We start from the raw sequence: 18,355 nt of genomic DNA, 5'->3' as shown, positions 1-18,355 counted from the left end.
GCCCACCATACATGCCAACAACTTTGAATTAAAACCCCAGCTCATCACTCTTGTTCAGAACAATTGCTCATTTGGAGGAAGTGCTCAAGAAGACCCCAACCAACATCTAACCACCTTCCTGAGAATCTGTGACACTGTGAAGTCTAATGGAGTCCACCCGGATGTCTATAGGCTGCTTTTGTTCCCTTTTTCACTCAGGGACAAGGCATCCAAGTGGCTTGAATCTTTCCCAAAGGAGAGCTTAACAAATTAGGAAGAAGTGGTAAACAAGTTTTTGGCAAGATTCTACACTCCTTAAGAATTAACAGGCTGAGAGCTGAGGTGCAAACTTTCAGGCAATAAGATGGTGAGACTCTCTATGAGGCATGGGAGAGGTTCAAGGACTTAATAAGAAGATGCCCACCAGATATGTTCAATAAATGGGTTCAACTTCACATTTTCTATGAAGGTCTTTCTTATGAGTCAAAGAAGGCTATAGACCATTCCTCAGGAGGCTCTCTAAACAAGAAGAAAACCATTGAAGAAGCCATAGATGTCATTGAGACGGTAGCTGAGAATGACTACTTCTATGCCTCTAAAAGAAGCAACACTTGAGGAGTAATAGAGCTGAACCACATGGATGCATTGCTAACTCGAAATAAGATGATCACCAAGCAGTTAGTAGATCATACCAAGAAGGTGGAGGAAAATCAAGTTGCAGCAGTCATCACTTCATCACCAGCTCAAGAAGGAGTGAATTTAGGAGAAGAAGGTGACTGGGAATAAGCCAACTATATTGGAAACTCACCTAGACAAATCCATGATCTATACTCCAAAACTTACAACTCTGGATGGAGAAATCACCCTAACTTTGGATGGGGTAATCAACAAGACCAAGACCAAGACCAGGGACGCCACAACCACAATTCCAACAATAATGCAACTCACCAACATGCCTCACAGAGATTCTATCAACACTCACCTAACCACCCTCCTCAACCACCTAATCTCAATCCACCATCACTAACCGAGGATAGACTTTCAAAGATTGAGACTCTACTTGAAGACATATGTAGAGAAGTCTAAGACAATAAGGTGTTTAAGGAAAAAGTGCGAGCCAATATCAAAAACCAAGGGGAAAACATCAAGAGACTGGAGTCCCAAGTAGGGTATCTATCTCAACAAATTCCCAAACCCACTGATGGATTTCCCAGCGACACGGAGAAGAATCCAATAGGAGAAACAAAGAAAGTAAGGTGGGAAGAATGTAAGATGATCACCACAAGTGATAAGAAGAGTATGGAGGAAGTAGAACACCTCCAAGACAGTCCAAAGGGAAACCATGAAGAAAAAAACCATGCACCCCAACTCACACTCAAGGAAGAGCTGAAGAAAAAGGAGATACTGAACCCATATGCACCCTTTCCCCAAAGGCTTAAGGGTGGTGTAGTAGGGAGAATGTATTCAAGGTTCCTCGACATGTTTGCATCTCTTGATGTAAATATACCATTCATTAAGGTCCTCCAACAAATGCCCTCCTACATCAAGTATATAAAGGAGCTACTAGCCAGAAAGAGTTCATTGAAGGGTGGACAAACAATAAAGATGAACAGGGATTACAATGCTCTCATTCAATTAGAGCCACCCACAAAGAAGAAGGATCCAGGGAGTTTCCACATTCCCTGTGCTATAGGAGAAACAATGATTGATAAGGGACTCTGTGACCTGGGAGCAAGTATCAACCTAATGCCTCTATCCCTCATGAAAAAGCTTCAAATCAATGAGCTAACACCCACAGATGTAATCATCAAATTGGCTGACAAAACTCAAAAACAGGCAATAGGAGTGGTTGAGAATGTGTTAGTGAAGGTTGGGAACTACTTCCTTCCCACAGACTTTGTCATCCTGGAAATAGATGAGAATCCTATTCACCCCATCATTCTGGGAAGGCCATTCTTAGCCACAGCCAGAGCACTTATAGATGTGGAGCGAGGAGAGCTAGTACTGAGAATACATGATGAACAGCTCACCTTCAATGTTTTCAAACCCTCACAAGAAGCAGATCATGATAACAAGGAGCTGAAGGAAGAGTCAAACAAGGGAACTCAAGCACAACCCCTAAGAACTCCTGTGGTTAACAACCAATGTGATCAGAAAGAACATCAACCAAGTGCAACCCAAAAGGAACCAGACCCACCAGGGTCGTATGAGACAAGTAACAAAACCATTCTCAAAGAGGAAACCACAAGGAACAAGTTGACATCAAGGGACACAAGAAAAAAGGTCCCAAGGGGATGAAAAAACAAGAAAATCCCTACAGAAGATTTCTCTCCAGGAGATAAAGTGATCTCTACATACTTTCCATCTATACCACTTCATCTCAGCTGCCTCTAGTATACACCATCAACAAAATATTATCTCTGGAACATGTGAAACTTCTCAACAAAGCCAATGGAAACATGTTCACTGCAAGGGGGGAAGATTTTAAGCACTACCAACCACCTTGACAAGGACCAAACGTCAAGCTAATGACGCTAAAGAAGCGCTTCATGGGAGGCAACCCATGTTCTACACCCTTTCTCTTTAATCTCTAATAGTAGTAATAAAGCAAAGTTCATAGATTCTAAATCAACTCCGACAAACAATATGAGCATCCCTACATGCAACATATAGTACATGATAAGTTTGGTGTTCAAGGCACACCAAGAGGGCTTGAACACACTCAATAGTATAAGATCCCTTTCAAATCTTGTTGCACCATATGATCACAAACAAGTTTGGTGTTACCTACGTTGCATGCATGGGAACTTGAATGGTCGATTGATTTGTATCCATGAAAAGCATTTAGTTGTTTAAATATTTCAAAAACAAAAGAAAAAGATTTTTTTAGTAGCTAGTTCACACCTTAATCTTTCCCACCAACAATTTCAATTAATCATTTGCATTCCTTTTATCTTGTATAGGAAATCAAAAAGGGTATTAATGGTGCTTGATAGGACAATCAAGGAAGGGAGATTCGGCCACTATGCCAAGGAACTTATACACTTGTCTCTAAGGAGAGTATCTTGGAAAGTGTTGCCATGCAACATTGGAAAGTGGATAGCCTTGGAGACCGAACCAAGAACCTCATAAAAGAGGTGATCCTTGTGCTCATCCAAGGTCAAGCCCCAACCGTCCATCACAAAATAACACTAGCAATCCACACCTTTCAAACACCCATCACTCTTCTATATAAATGATCCTCATTTCGCACCCTCTCCGTACACTTCTTGTTCTCATTCATCTCCCTTCCCTTCTTTTGAACACACACATTTTATCCTCCACCAAAAGTTCCATACACACCCTCCTGGCCATGTCTTGTGAGCCACAACCATGCCAACCATCACTCATGGCTTCATCCAGCTCTAAAAGGAGAAGAGGGAAGGAGCCCATGGAACATCCTCCTTCCGATTCCGGGAGATTCAAGACTGCCTTCCATGAGCTTCAATATGAACGGATCAAAAACAAGAAAATCTTGCCAGAATTGACATTCCAACTCAACGAGGATGAGTGCCATAAGATCAGGGAGAAGATTGCACAGAGGGGTTGGCAAAAGCTCACCAACCCAGAGACAAAGATAAATGCAAACCTCATCAAAGAGTTCTATACAAATGCGGTCAGAGAAGACAGTACTAGGGCCCCTACCTTCAAAAGTTATGTAAGAGGAACAGAGGTGGACTTCAGCCCCAATGCTATAACAAGGACTCTTCAGCTGAAATCACCACATTTTGATGAGCTTAGCTATCAAGTAAGAATAAGTAATGCTCCCTAGGAAGATGAACTTGAAGAAATTGTGAGTGATATGTGTATTATTGGGTCTGACTGGGAAAGATACTCGGACAAGAGACCGAGGTTCATTAGGAGAGCAGACTGATGCAATTGCATATTTGATATATTAGCTAGTTAGTTTAGTTGATTTTAGCTTGATTTCACTCATTTTCTCTAAATAAACAAGTCCTTTTATGAGTTTGTTTTCATGCATGAGAATACTAAGGAACATGTTGATTCTAGCCAAATTCATGCAAATGATTTAAGGAATATATACATGAATGAGTATGAATGAATCTCATGGAATTTATTGCATGAATTGGTAAGACTTTGAAGCTATTTCCTTTGTTGATGATAGGTGATGAAACAAGGAAGCATGGAAGCAAGAATGATGCAAGCTGGGCAACTTGAAGAAGAGTTGGCGTTGCCAACTTGGGAAGAGAGGGCGTTGTTGAGGATAACGCCAGGCTACCAAGAAGAAGAGTTGGCGTTGCCAACTTGGGAAGAGAGGGCGTTGTTGAGGATAACGCCAGGCAACCAAGAAGCAAAGTTGGCGTTGCCAACTTGAGGAATGTGGTGCGTTGTTGAGGACAACGCCAGGCAGCCTTGGAAGCAAAGTTGGCGTTGCCAACTTGAAGAATAGGCTGAGTTGTTGAAGGCAACGCCCACACACACAAGCAAGCTTGGCCCTGGATGAAGTGAAGCACGTTACCAACTCTAGAACCACGTTGCCAACGCCACACAAGCAAGCTTGGCCCTGGATGAAGTGAAGCACGTTGCCAACTCTAGAACCACGTTGCCAACGCCACACAAGCAAGCTTGGCCCTGGATGAAGTGAAGCACGTTGCCAACTCTAGAACCACGTTGCCAACACCAATTTGTGAAGCAAGCTTGGCCCTGGAGGAAGAGAAGCTGGCGTTGCCAACGCCAGGGACCATAGGCGTTATTCAAGGCAACGCCAAGCAACAAGAATGAAGCCTTGATGAGAAGCTCGAGGGCGTTGCCAACGCCAGGAACAATAGGCGTGTCCCTAGGCAACGCCACACAAGAATGCTTGGCTAGGCACCAAGTCTTGGTGCCAACCAAGTTGCCAACGCCCATAAGCCGCACCAACCAAGTTGCCAACGCCCAATAGCCATGCCATGCACGTTGCCAACGCCCATAAGCCGCACCAACCAAGTTGCCAACGCCCAATAGCCGTGCCATGCACGTTGCCAACGCCCATAAGCTGTGCCATGCATGTTGCCAACGCCAGGAAGCAAACATGGAGCCTTAAGAAAGGCTCGAGCACGTTGCCAACGTGCTGAAGAGAATGAGTGTTCATCAACAACGCCAGGAAAATTGTGATGCATGTTGCTAACTTGGAATATAGGGGCGTTATCCACAACAACTCCAACAAGACAGCCTGACCATGTCCCCTTCAATGGAAGATATCTTGAGCTACAGAGATCCAAATTGAGTGCTTCCAGTTGCGTTGGAAAGTTAACATTCAGAGCTTTCCAACCATATATAATAGTCTATGGTGGAGCACCAAATTGAAGCCAAACCAGAGTCACCTTTAGGCCATAAAAACAAGAACATGAAGTTGAATTTAAGAAGGCTAGAGATGAGCCTTGGAGGTGGGCACGAGCACGTTGCCAACGTGCCAGCAAGGGGGCGTGTTTTGCAACAACGCCAGCCCCAAATCCTTGCCTTGGGAGGCTAGGCTCGGGCACGTTGCCAACTTGGGAGTGAAGGTGCGTTTTTGGCAACAACTTGGCAGCTTAACCTTACCTTCTTTGAGGAAGCATAACTTGAGCTAGGAAAGTCCAAATGAGGTGATTTCAGTGGCATTGGAAAGAAGACATCAAGAGCTTTCCAATGATGTATGATAGTCCATATTGAAACAGAGGATTGACACTCAAATTCTGGGCTACATTTAGCATGAAAATAGAGCCAAGAAGAGGAGTAGCACGTTGTTAGCAACAACTTGGGCTAGCAACGCCCAAGTCTCAAACTCACTCCCAGGAAAATGCCATGCACGTTGCCAACGTGCATTATGCCTGGAGTTATTGCCAACAACACCCCTCAATGGGCCAGAATGGTTGCCAACTTGCTCTGCTTCCCCTATTCATCACAAAGGCAAACAACTTCTTCAATTGAACCAAGAATGCAACAATGAGAAAGCCCACATTGCTAACCCAAATTGAAGATCTCTGAAGAAGTTTTGGGAGTAGTATAAATAGAAGAGATTGGTGTACTTGTAGAGGACTTTTACTTTTACACTTTTCACTTTTACTTTTGACACTTAGAAATTTTAGACTCTTAGACTTTTATTTTGGAACTCTTTTGGTACTTCCGGGAGTATACCCGAGAGCATTTTGGGGGGTTCTCCTTGGAACTTCTCTTCTTCATTTTCTTAAGCTTTAAGCATTTCTTTATTCTTCTTCATCTTTCTTTGACACTTAGTTTAATTTTTGTTGATGGAAATTGTTGTTGAAATTGGAGCAATGACTCACTAAACCCCACTCTCATTAGGGGGAGGAGCTCTGCTTGTTGGAATGAATTGGTGAATTCATCTTGTCCTCCTCAATTCTAGTGGTTGATCTAAGGAGGGAACTCTTGTTCTTCAAAGATTCAACCACCATCGAGAGAGGGGTTAATCTATATGAATTATGTGGTGAATTTGAGGAATGAGCCACATACTTCAGTTTAGAGTTCATCCTCTCATGATTTCCTTAATCAATACACCTTGGTTAGTATGTGAGATGTAACTCTCCTTGGTTGAGATTATGGGAATTGTGTGGCTGGATTAGAATTAAGCTTCATCTCTTCTCATGAACAAATAGATCACGAGAGTGGCATTTGGCTATGTTGAGAGAAATTGAATCACCAAGAGATTGGGATTCAATTACCCACTTGCCATGGATCTAAGCACATGATTGAGAAGGATTTGACTAACATCAATTCATGAACATTAGCATCTCTGATCCCTAATGATCCTCTCTACCATCAATTCTTATCTCTGTGCTTCTAGTTGTTTAATTTCCCACAACCCAACTCCCTTCTACATTTTGTTCCTTTAATTCTTGTCATTTACTCTAATGTTCTTTAGAATTCAGCACTTTAATTTCTTGCCATTTATCTTTGATGTCATTTAAGTTTCTTGCAATTTAAGTTTCAGTTATTTACTTCCATTTTATTTCTATTGCCCTGTTCTTAAATTCCTTGCAATTTAAATTCCTGCACTTATGTTCAAAAGTTACATTAATCACAAAATCAAAATCTTATTCGCTTAACTAAATTTACCATTTAACTAAAGTTGCTTTATCTACCAATCCTCGTGGGATCGACCTCACTCTTAGTGAGTTTTACTACTTGATGCGACCCGGTATACTTGCCGGTTGTACGTGAAATACAATTTTTACGTATCAAGTTTTTGGCGCCGTTGCCGGGGATTGGAAAGATTGACAATGATTAAGTGAAAGGTGGTTTAGATTAAGCATTTTTTTTATATTTTTTGTTAAGCACACTAACTGTTTGATACTTTGTTTCACCAACTCTAATTCCACTCTAACTCTAGAGTGTCTCACTTGTGATTTTGGTTCTATTTGTGCATGTCAGGAGCTAGTAGACGTAATATTGAGGACGAGAGAACCCTCCGAAGGATAAGGAGAGCAGAAAGAGGAAAGGGAATAGTTGGTGAAGAGGATTCAGAGGGAGAAGATCAAGTCATGGAGGATGAGATGCACAATCCTGGAGGGGTCAACAACAATGATGGACCACCTAGAAGGGTGCTATCCTCTTATACCATCCCTGACCCAAGACATTGTGGGAGTAGTATTGCCACTCCTCCAGTTCAAGCCAATAACTTTGAGTTGAAACCTCAGCTCATCACTTTGGTACAGAACAATTGCTCTTATGGAGGGGGACCTCTTGAAGACCCAAATCAACATCTATCTGTTTTTCTGAGGATATGCAACACAGTGAAGACAAATGGAGTGCATCCAGATGTCTACAAGTTGTTACTATTTCCATTCTCTTTGAGGGACAAAGCCACTCAATGGCTAGAGTCATTCCCCAAGGAAAGCCTCAATGATTGGAATGAGGTGATGAGCAGATTTCTAGCAAAGTTCTACCCACCTCAAAAGATCATCAAGTTGAAGACAGAGGTTCAAACTTTTAGGCAAATGGATGGGGAGTTGTTATATGAAGCCTGGGAAAGGTACAAGGCACTAATGAGAAGATGCCCACCTGACATGTTTAGTGATTGGGTCAAACTCCAAAACTTCTATGAAGGCCTAAGTCCAGAAGCAAGGAAGAGACTAGACTACTCATCCGGGGGATCACTCAACATGATGAAAACTGCTGAGGAGGCTCAAGACCTCATTGAGATTGTGGCCAACAATCAATATTATTACTCATCAGAGAGGCAGCATAATCCGACCCCAAAGAAAGGTGTAATGGAGCTTGAAGGTGTTGATGCTATCTTGGCACAAAACAAGTTAATGCACCAACAAATCCAACAACAAATGGAGATGATAACAAAGAGAATGGATGGTATGCAACTTGCATCAGTGAACACAACAAATCAACCATCACTTGAATGGAGCCAAGGTGAAGGGATCACGGTTGAACAACCACAAGAACAAGTTCAATACATGCAGAATGCTTCAAATTCTCAGGATGAATTCCATGGTGATACATACAACTCATCTTGGAGGAATCATCCCAATTTAAAGTGGGGAGAAAACCATTGGCAAAAGAACAACAACCACAACCACAACCGTAACACAAATAACCAAAATCACCATGCCACCAACACTAACCAATATAGAAAAACACAAAACACATATCAACACCCTCATAATAACTCACAAACTCACCAAAATATCTTCCCTGCACCAACATCCAACACACAGAATTACCACACTAATCCACCCAACAACTTCCAACAACAATCAACCCCCATCATATCCCCAATTGACCATCATGAGACTAGAATTGCAAGTCTTGAAGCAACCTTGCAAGCACTTGCTCAAACCACTCAAGCCTTAGCCAAAGGACAAAAGGAACATGAGGTTACCATGAAGAATATTGAGAGACAAGTGGGACAATTAGCCAAACAAGCAGAGCGACCAACCAATGTTCTCCCAAGTGATACAATACCCAACCCAAGAGAAGAATGTAAAGCTCTGCAGTTAAGAAGTGGCAAGGTAGTTGGTGAAAGTTCAAATAAAGAAGCAACAAAATCCAAAGAGCAAGACACAGTGGAGATACAAGTGGAGAGGCAGGATGAAGGAAAGGATTCAACATCTAACAAAGGCAAAGAGGTTGTCAAACCACAAGGCAAGCCACCCAATCAAGGAAGCAACCGTGATGGCAAGGAGAGTGTGAACCCACAACAAGAAAACAAAAATGAAGGAGTAAAAGCCTATGTACCCAAGCTTCCGTACCCAACTAGGATACACAAAGGAGCAAAGGACCAACAATTCCCAAGGTTCTTAGAAATCTTCAAGAAACTTGAAATCAACATCCCATTGGCAGAAGCTCTAGAACAGATGCCATTATATGCAAAGTTTCTTAAGGAATTGATTACCAAGAAGAGAAGTTGGCAAGAAAAAGAAACGGTGATTCTCAATCAAGAGTGTAGTGCCATCATTCAACAAGGGCTACCTCCAAAACTCAAAGACCCTGGCAGCTTCCTCATACCTTGCACGATTGGGAGCATGGCCGTTGACAAATCACTTTGTGACCTGGGAGCTAGCATTAACCTAATGCCCCTTACCATGATGAAGAAAATGATGATTGAAGAGCTTAAACCCACAAGGATGTCACTCCAACTTGCTGACAGATCCATCAAAATACCAAATGGAGTAGTTGAGAACCTCTTGGTGAAAGTGGGAAACTTCATATTCCCAGCTGATTTTGTGGTCCTAGATATGGATGAAGAGGGAAACAATTCAGTCATTCTTGGTAGACCCTTCTTGGCTATAGCTAGAACAATCATTGATGTAGAAAAAGGGGAAATGATTTTTAGAGTGCATGATGAGCAAATGACCATAAATGTGTTCAAAGCAATGCAACACCCCGTTGAGAAAGAAAGTTGCATGAGGATTGATGTAGTGGATTCATTGGTTGAAGAAGTACTTGACACAAACCATCAAGTAAAACAAGAAGAAGTCCATAACATCAAGGGACAAGAAGAGAACAAATTGGAAGCATCAGAGGAACCAAGTGAAGCTACAAAAGAAGAGGCACCACAACAAGAGTTGAAACCACTACCCCCTCATCTTAAATATGCATTCCTTGGTGAGAAGGACAGCTTCCCAGTGATCATCAATTCCACATTGAGTGCAGAGGAAGAAGAAAAACTCATTGTAGTATTGAAAGCTCACAAAGAGGCGTTGGGATGGACCATTGATGACTTGAAAGGCATAAGTCCTGCTGTGTGCATGCACAAGATACTCTTAGAGGAGGGTTCCAAACCGGTGGTACAACCCCAAAGAAGATTGAATCCTACAATGAAGGAGGTTGTTCAAAAGAAAGTCCTGAAGTTGTGTAAAGCTGGGATCATCTACCCTATATCTGACAGCCCTTGGGTCAGTCCAGTGCACGTAGTACCCAAGAAAGGGGGGATGACTGTCATTGTTAATGAGAAGAATGAGCTTATCCCAACACGAACAGTGACAGGGTGGAGAATGTGCATAGACTATAGGAGGCTGAATGATGCCACACGAAAAGACCACTTTCCTCTCCCTTTCATTGACCAGATGCTTGAAAGATTGGCTGGCCATGCCTACTACTGTTTTCTTGATGGATATTCTGGATATAACCAGATAGTGGTTGACCCCATGGATCAAGAAAAGACCTCCTTTACTTGTCCCTTTGGAGTCTTTGCATACAGGAGAATGCCATTTGGACTATGTAATGCTCCAGCTACCTTTCAAAGGTGCATGCTATCAATCTTCTCAGACATGGTAGAAAAATTTATTGAAGTCTTTATGGATGATTTCTCTGTTTTTGGTGATTCCTTCAATACTTGCTTGCACCATCTTACCTTAGTCTTGAAAAGGTGCCAAGAAACCAATTTAGTATTGAATTGGGAGAAATGCCATTTCATGGTACCCGAAGGCATTGTTCTTGGTCATAAAATTTCAAGAAAGGGTATAGAAGTTGACAAGGCAAAAGTAGAAATTATAGAAAAACTTCCCTTACCAACTAGTGTGAAAGCCATTAGAAGTTTCTTAGGACATGCTGGATTCTATAGGAGATTCATCAAAGATTTTTCCAAAATAGCAAAGCCACTAAGCAATTTGCTGGTGGCAGACAATCCTTTTATCTTTGATGATGAATGCAAACATGCTTTTGAACTTCTAAAGGCTAGGCTCACCACAGCACCAATCATCACACCCCCAAGTTGGGGATTACCTTTTGAACTCATGTGTGATGCAAGTAACCTTGCAATTGGTGCTGTGTTGGGGCAGAGGAAGGAAAAGAAGCTTCATGTCATCTACTATGCAAGTAAGGTATTGAATGAAACTCAAAAGAACTACACCACAATAGAGAAAGAGCTACTAGCTGTGGTATATGCTTTTGATAAGTTTAGACAATATTTGATTGGATCTAAAGTCTTAGTGTATACTGACCATGCTGCTATTAAGTATCTTATGTCAAAACAGGATGCCAAACCAAGGCTAATCAGGTGGGTGCTACTCTTACAAGAGTTTGACATTGAGATCAAAGATAGAAAGGGCAATGAAAATCAAGTTGCTGATCACTTATCAAGGGTGCCACAAGATGCATGCCAAGACAACCTTCCATCAATAAATGAAGAATTTCCAGATGAACACCTCTTGCACATTCAACATGTCCCTTGGTTTGCAGACATGGCCAACTACAAGGCGGGGAGAATCATTCCACAAGAGTACACAAAACAACAAGTCAAGAAGCTGCTACATGAGGCTAAGTTCTTCTTCTGGGATGACCCATTCTTGTTCAAAAGATGCCTAGATGGAATGATAAGAAGATGTGTGTCAGAGGATGAGATGAAAAACATACTATGGCATTGTCACAACTCTAACTATGGTGGTCATTTTGGGGCTGAAAGGACGGCTGCAAAGGTCCTTCAAAGTGGTTTCTATTGGCCTTCAATCTTCAAGGATGCTAGGGAGTTTGTGAGCCAGTGCAATGAATGTCAAAGAACAGGGGGTTTGTCAAAGAAAAATGAGATGCCTCAAAAGTTCATTTTGGAAGTGGAACTCTTTGATCTGTGGGGAATAGACTTCATGGGACCCTTTCCTCCATCTTACACATTCAAATACATTTTGGTAGCAGTAGAGTATGTCTCCAAATGGGTAGAAGCAATAGCAACCACCACATGTGATACTAACGTGGTCTTGCAATTCCTCAAGAAGAACATCTTCACTAGATTTGGAGTGCCTAAAGGACTTATAAGTGATGGGGGAAGCCACTTCTGCAACAAGCAACTAAATTCCTTACTCCACAAGTATGGTGTTACACACAAAGTAGCTACCCCATATCACCCACAAACCAATGGACAAGCTGAACTTGCCAACAGAGAGCTTAAAAGGATCTTGGAGAAAACTGTGGGAACAACAAGAAAGGATTGGGTTAGGAAGCTGGATGATGCACTTTGGGCATATAGGACAGCCTTCAAGACACCCATAGGAAAATCTCCATTTCAGCTGGTGTATGGAAAGGCATGCCACCTCCCTGTGGAGCTTGAACATAAGGCCTTTTGGGCCACCAAACTTCTGAATTTAGATGCTCAAGCAGCAGGAGAGAAGAGGTTGCTACAACTCAATGAACTTGAGGAGTTCAGATTGGAGGCATATGAAAATGCCAAAATATACAAAGAGAGAGCAAAGAGATGGCATGATAAGAGGATCTCTCAAAGAACATTCGAACCAGGCCAAAGGGTGTTGTTATTCAACTCAAGATTGAAGATCTTCCCTGGGAAGCTGAGGTCTAGATGGACTGGTCCATACACCATCACCAAAGTATCACCTCATGGCTATGTTGAGTTACTTGATGAAGCCTCAAAACAAACCTTCACAGCTAATGGACATAGGGTGAAGCACTATTTTGGTGGCCCTTGGAGCAAAGAAGAGAGTGTGCAACTCTTAACATGAGCAAAGAAGCTGCAGTGTCGAGCTAAGGACAATAAACAAAGCGCTTCATGGGAGGCAACCCATGCACAGGGAGTCTTTTATCTTCATACTTTAGTAGTCAATAAAGATTAAGTAGACTAGTACATGGTGTATGCAAGGCACTAAGTTTGGTGTGACCAATCTTGAAGTAATGGCAAAAGTGTGTTCTACAACACTTAGCCACAAACTAAGTTTGGTGTCCATACATACACGAAAATGCTAGACTATGGAAGTATAGTCATTTACTTTAGTTAAAAAAAAAAAAAAAAAACGTTGAAATAGCATGTAATGTAGGTAAAATACTAAGTTTGGTGTGACTATCTTTGGAATTAATTCCATAGAACACCTAGTCACAAACTAAGTTTGGTGTCTTTACTTACATTAATAATGCTAGAAAAAAATAGATTAGGGAATCAATTCATAAATTTCAATTTTAGTTTAGTCAATTTTGCATAGGAATATCATCATAAGTTTTTAGCTATTAATGTCACTTTAAGAATCTCAAGCCTTTGGAATTTTGTTGCAGGAAAGAAAGAAAGAAGTGATGGGGAATCTTGGAAGCATATAATGAAAGAAAGAAAGAAATGATGGGGAATCTTAGTGAGTGAGGTCACGGATACACAAGGAAGGGAAGTCACATGAGTTTTGAACTTTGTGCATGGGGAAAAACAACTCAACATGCATTGGGCACAAGGAAGCATGCTCACCATGCCATGACCGAGCCTTAAATGTCACTAGAACCATGCATCCTCACCAAAGTTCACTTTAAATACTTCAACCACATTCATCAAACCTCATTCTTCAACATTCATTCTTCTACCCCCATAACCTCATTTCATTACCCGAACTCATACTCAACCCCTAACTCATTCCATGTTTCCTATATTCTTGCCTTGAACCTCATTTTACCCAACAAAACTCTTGAAACCTCACATCCCTCCACATAACCGAAACACACCACCCCATCCTCACCATCCTCTTCTATCTTCTCTAAGCCACCTTGTTCATCATATACCTCCCCCTTTCTCAAGTATTCTCTTTATGCTTGAGGACAAGCATTCACCTAAGTTTGGTGTGGGAGATTCAACCCTTGCAAGTGAACTTCAATGGCCTCATCATCAAGGGATAGGAGAGAAGATGACTTTGATGAAAGAAGATTCAAATCCAAACACAATGAGCGCATCTTTAGTTGGATGTCAAGCAAAGATGTTGTTCCGGAGTTACCTTTCAAGCTAAAGAAAGATGAATACCCTGAGATACAAAAAATAATCAGAAAAAGGGGATGGGAGCTTCTCTGTGACCAACCTCAAGAAGTGAGCATGCTTCTCATCCATGAGTTCTACACCAATGTGATAAGAGAATATGATGATGAAGAACCATACATGAGTTATGTAAGAGGTGTGAGTGTTGATTTTAGCCCGGACACCATCAACAGGGTGCTAAAGGTCAAAGCAAAACAGTTCAAACGAGCTAGCTATGAAGAAAGGGTTGAAAATGACCCAAGATATGTGGATGTGGTGAGTGACTTATGCAGAATAGGCACGGATTGGGTGTTTGATTCACACGGACAACCACTCAAACTTCGGAGAGGTGATCTCATACCTCAAGCTAAAGGATGGCATGACATAGTGAGGAGATCATTGATCTCCACTTCAAATAATTCTGAGGTAACGGTGAATAGAGCAATAATGATCCATTGCATAATGAAAGGAGGAGAAATCAATGTTGGAGACATTATAGCCAAGAACATCATTGACATAGCTCAAAAGGTCAAACAGGACAGCTGGCTAGGATATCCTAGCACTATTCTGCGCCTATGTGAAGAAGCTGGAGTGCCTCTGGAAGAATTTGAAGAAACTGATGTGGTCTCTATTGGAAAACCTCTCACCAAAGAAAGGTTGGAATTTATCACCACAACCCAATTGGAAAGGCAACCTTTAGCAAGAAGGAAGAAAAGGAAAGAAGTAAGACAAGAGGAGGAGCCTCAAGAAATGGATGAATCCCACACCTTGAACATGAATCAACTCCAAGCCGCCTTGGAAGGAGTCTCTGGGCAATACTCACAAATTCAAAGAAGCCAAGAGGAACAAGCTCAACAACAAAGGGACCTTTGGCAATTGATGGATCAACAAAGAGGTATTCAAGTTCAATGGATGAACCAACAAAATGAATACCAAACACACATGATGGAACTACAACAAGAACAATATGCCAAGATGCAAGAAGCCATCAACAATTCAACTGTGGAATACGGAAAAGCCATGGAGAAAGTAATAGAAGAACAAGCTCAACTAAGGAAAGAGCAAGCTCAGCAAAGGGAACTTCTCCATAGGTTGGATGCTAGACATGATACATTTCACAAAGATTTCAATGAAAGCAGAATGTTCAGGGAAGCCAGGCATAAAGACAGACTTGACTATGATATATGCACCCAAGAAAAGCTCAGTTACCTCTGTTCCACACCCCCATTACTCAACCCACAAATTAAAACCTTTAATGAAGCCCGCAAGATATTTGAAGAGCAGGAACTTGCAAGGGTGAGATTTAATCAACAGAGGCTAAAGGAGACAATGATAAGCTCAGGAATTTGGCAAGAGGGGGATTCAACAACAAAGCAACAAGGAGAGTTAAGAAGTAAAAAGAAAGAAGATCCAAAGGGGGATTCAACAACAAAACAACAAGGAGAGCTGAGGAAGAAAAAGAAAGAAGATCCAAAGGGCAAAGGAAAGCAAGGAGAATCAAGCAAGGGAAAAGGGACATGAAGACTAAAAAGGTGGTGAAGTTCCTTTATTTTTCTTTATGTTTTATTAAATAAAGAAGATGTATGTCTGAAATATGGTATACCTTCTAGGATGCATTTTCTTTTTGAAGCATTGTCTTTTATGTTGCCCATTCCATGCATCACTACTCACAGATTTGGAATGGTTGCTTGTCTTGAGTACTTTTACTTGTCAATGGAATAAAAGATGTAGTTTGAGCAAAAATAGAGAGAATCCTAGTTTAAAAAGAATCATGTTGTCCCATGAGAAAAGTGCTAGCATACATGCATTTATTGTGAAAGAGACAAGGCTCAATGAACTCAAAAGAATGCTTGTTTATACAAGACTAGTTTGGTTGAGGATCACAAAGACCTTATAAGTAAAAGCACAAATAACCTTGACAATAAAGAAAAACAGAAAACAAAGAATGAAAGGCTAGGCATCAATGACAAATTTGGATATGTGTCTGTGGTGATTGATGTTAAGAGACATACTTGGGTTAGTAAATCCGAGGGGTGCTTCATCACCCGATAACTTGAGTTAACTAACTCGGGATTATCGATTGAAAACCCACAATCAAGAGTAGCTCTTTAACAGAACATTTAGCAACCCAAAGAGGTGCTGGACACCACTATTCAAATAAAACTTCAATGTTATATGCCTGTGATTGAATGTGTTAAGGAGAGAGGCTTGAGTTAGTAAATCTTTAGGAGTGTCTCAACACTTAACAACTTGAACCAACTGGTTTGGGATTGTTGATTGAAAACTTATGCTAAAAAGCCGCCTTAAGACAAGATTTCGAGCTTGGTTGAAATAAGAAGGAATCTAAAAAAAGAGGAGAAAAGCATCAAGAAAAGAATGGTTCAAGGATCATGTGCTGTGATAATAAAAAAAAAAGGTCTAGTGAAGTTAACCAATTTAGTATTGAAGCAAGAATTTTAATTGAGAGAGTTGAATAGCCATGTTTATTTACAATAAATCAAGGATCACACAAATGAGGATGACATGCTCAATGAAAAAAATTCTTCTTTGGAAAAACATTCAAGTCTTACATCTTAGATCCTTGTGACAAAGTCCTTTATATTTTGCTTGGGGACAAGCAACATTTTAAGTTTGGTGTTGTGATGCAATTGCATATTTGATATATTAGCTAGTTAGTTTAGTTGATTTTAGCTTGATTTCACTCATTTTCTCTAAATAAACAAGTCCTTTTATGAGTTTGTTTTCATGCATGAGAATACTAAGGAACATGTTGATTCTAGCCAAATTCATGCAAATGATTTAAGGAATATATACATGAATGAGTATGAATGAATCTCATGGAATTTATTGCATGAATTGGTAAGACTTTGAAGCTATTTCCTTTGTTGATGATAGGTGATGAAACAAGGAAGCATGGAAGCAAGAATGATGCAAGCTGGGCAACTTGAAGAAGAGTTGGCGTTGCCAACTTGGGAAGAGAGGGCGTTGTTGAGGATAACGCCAGGCTACCAAGAAGAAGAGTTGGCGTTGCCAACTTGGGAAGAGAGGGCGTTGTTGAGGATAACGCCAGGCAACCAAGAAGCAAAGTTGGCGTTGCCAACTTGAGGAATGTGGTGCGTTGTTGAGGACAACGCCAGGCAGCCTTGGAAGCAAAGTTGGCGTTGCCAACTTGAAGAATAGGCTGAGTTGTTGAAGGCAACGCCCACACACACAAGCAAGCTTGGCCCTGGATGAAGTGAAGCACGTTACCAACTCTAGAACCACGTTGCCAACGCCACACAAGCAAGCTTGGCCCTGGATGAAGTGAAGCACGTTGCCAACTCTAGAACCACGTTGCCAACGCCACACAAGCAAGCTTGGCCCTGGATGAAGTGAAGCACGTTGCCAACTCTAGAACCACGTTGCCAACACCAATTTGTGAAGCAAGCTTGGCCCTGGAGGAAGAGAAGCTGGCGTTGCCAACGCCAGGGACCATAGGCGTTATTCAAGGCAACGCCAAGCAACAAGAATGAAGCCTTGATGAGAAGCTCGAGGGCGTTGCCAACGCCAGGAACAATAGGCGTGTCCCTAGGCAACGCCACACAAGAATGCTTGGCTAGGCACCAAGTCTTGGTGCCAACCAAGTTGCCAACGCCCATAAGCCGCACCAACCAAGTTGCCAACGCCCAATAGCCATGCCATGCACGTTGCCAACGCCCATAAGCCGCACCAACCAAGTTGCCAATGCCCAATAGCCGTGCCATGCACGTTGCCAACGCCCATAAGCTGTGCCATGCACGTTGCCAACGCCAGAAAGCAAACATGGAGCCTTGAGAAAGGCTCGAGCACGTTGCCAACGTGCTGAAGAGAAGGAGTGTTCATCAACAACGCTAGGAAAATTGTGATGCACGTTGCTAACTTGGAATATAGGGGCGTTATCCACAACAACTCCAACAAGACAGCCTGACCATGTCCCCTTCAATGGAAGATATCTTGAGCTACAGAGATCCAAATTGAGTGCTTCTAGTTGCATTGGAAAGTTAACATTCAGAGCTTTCCAACCATATATAATAGTCTATGGTGGGTGTTCATACCCTGACCGAGCTCTCCAAACTCGGGAAGTTCGCAGAAGGTCCGACCTCGTCCCAAAGGCCCACGCCTGAGGTCGGACCTCGGACAAATAAAGAAGAAGGCCCA

General features: G+C 41.8%; 1 non-coding gene across 1 annotated transcript; it reads right to left on the bottom strand.

Annotated features, from left to right (window-relative positions):
- Positions 1-306: 306 nt before the first annotated feature.
- Positions 307-413, bottom strand: LOC130972755 (small nucleolar RNA R71). Its single transcript, XR_009083918.1, has one exon. It is a non-coding gene; the product is annotated as a small nucleolar RNA R71 (small nucleolar RNA).
- Between the last annotated feature and the right edge of the window lie 17,942 nt (positions 414-18,355).

The sequence above is a fragment of the Arachis stenosperma genome, chromosome 3 (assembly GCF_014773155.1).
Source record: "Arachis stenosperma cultivar V10309 chromosome 3, arast.V10309.gnm1.PFL2, whole genome shotgun sequence".
Classification (NCBI taxonomy): Eukaryota; Viridiplantae; Streptophyta; class Magnoliopsida; order Fabales; family Fabaceae; genus Arachis; species Arachis stenosperma.
The sequence above is the reverse complement of the archived record's forward strand: the minus strand, read 5'-3'. Positions and strand labels throughout refer to the sequence as shown.